Genomic DNA, 1911 nt, shown 5'->3' with positions numbered 1-1911 from the left:
GGTTCGCTCACATAGGAGGGTAAGTGTGGGTGCCAGTCGCGGCTCAGTTTTGGGTCGTGACAGCTTGATTCTGGACTGTTTTGTCTAATATATATTAATTTGTTTATAGTAGTTTATTCCGCAGAGTCATTATTTTAATCTTATGAAGTTTTGATGTATTTTTAAAAAAGTTTAACATATATTATTGTATTTCATTAATTGCATGTTTTGTATTTCTTTATAGATTACTAATTACAAATGATTATAATTTGAAATAAACTGAAACAAGTCTGATTCGATAGTGAAGTTTCAAATACGGATACAATTTGAGTGGACACGATTATTCCTATACAATTTAATAAAAATTTGAATTCATAATGTAAAACCTAAATTACCAAATTGTAGTCTATTTTTGTATTCATTCCATCTGTATTCATCAACGATTTTTATATCTCATTTCACTCATCTTGTAATTAGGTGTCACTTTCTATGTCAAAAATATTTTCAGTTATTCAACAATATGCGTGTCAAATGGTATACCATTAAGGTTTGTATATTATTATGAAATTCAATTTTAAAATCATAGAACTTTAAGTATACTCATACAATTTGAGTTTGTTTTATCATCTTTTTTATTTTGAATCTCCTTAGAGGTTTCTTAGATTTTGTATTAATCACAATTTTTTGAGTGACATGAAGTTTTTCTATATTCTGAATTCGTTTGTTATGTTGTATTTAGTATTTATAATATAATCTAAATGATAGTTGTTTGTTGTATTCTGAATTTGATTGGCTGATTACATTTTTGTATTCTTGTTGTTTATTGTATTGTATTCATTAAAGAAAATGAGCGTTCTGATGTATTTTGTATTTCTAATCCTAATGGTATGTTGTATTTTGTATTCTGAATATGTTTGGTTTAGTATATTTTGAAATGTTTAGAGAATATGAGTGGTTATTTTATATTGTATTATGAATCTAAATGGGCAGTTACACTTTTTTATTAATTACATAAGTTAAGTTTTCTGTTATATTATATATTATGAATTTAAGTGGTATGTTGTATTTTGGTGTTCAATATCAAATTCAATTTATATCTTTGTTGAATTTGTATTTATAGGTTTAACCTTGTATTTATTTTGAATTGGTTATTTGTTTCATTTTGTATTTTATTGTAGGCAATAAGATCAAGAGCTTGGTGCACGAGTAATTGGTGATAGTGAGGCATCTCTGAAGTATAAACATGCCTCACATAGTTTGCGATGATAGTGAAACAATTGAAAATACAATAATGGTTTATTTGTAGTTTTGTTAATCATACTTATGCTAAACTATTTTGTCTGATGCACATTAAATCATTATGTAGCAGTTTATTCAGCAAAGTTATTCTTTTATCTAATGAAGTTTTGATTTATCCTTAAAAAGATTTGACATATATTATTATACTAGTAAACTTAGCCGCGCTATGCGCGGTGTCTAAAAGTTTTCATTTTTATTTAATTTTCAAATTCAAATAGATTAGTTAATAAATTTTATCATTTAGCTTTGTAATTTTAACTCAATTCATGAATCAATTTTATCAAAAAATAAATACCTGTACGGTCAAATACCTATACTTTTTTTTGGTTGAATAGTACCTATTCATTTATGTTAGTTATAATATATAATTAAGAATTTATGACTTCATTATCCATTTGAATAAGTTCTCAAAATTAAATATGGTTAACTTTGATGTTTTGTTAAAAATTTAAAGTGAGATTTTTAGCCTTTTAAATTTTTTTAAAAATATCAAAAGAATTAAAATAGTAATAAATTCAAAAACAGACTTAGAAATATGAAAATTATTCGTAATAGATAAGCTACCTATAATTTGAAGACTTAAAAAAGTACTTCAATATTTATATATTAAAATATAAAGTTCTCTCTATATAT

General features: G+C 24.4%; 1 long non-coding RNA gene across 1 annotated transcript; it reads left to right on the top strand.

Moving 5' to 3' along the window:
- The first annotated feature begins 397 nt into the window (after positions 1–397).
- Positions 398–1403, top strand: LOC114077227. Its single transcript, XR_003578269.1, has 2 exons — positions 398–526; positions 1158–1403. It is a non-coding gene; the product is annotated as an uncharacterized LOC114077227 (long non-coding RNA).
- Positions 1404–1911: the final 508 nt, after the last annotated feature.

The sequence above is a fragment of the Solanum pennellii genome, chromosome 5, assembly GCF_001406875.1.
Source record: "Solanum pennellii chromosome 5, SPENNV200".
NCBI lineage: Eukaryota > Viridiplantae > Streptophyta > Magnoliopsida > Solanales > Solanaceae > Solanum > Solanum pennellii.
Note: the sequence above shows the minus strand (reverse complement) of the source record. Positions and strands in the feature narration are given on the sequence as shown.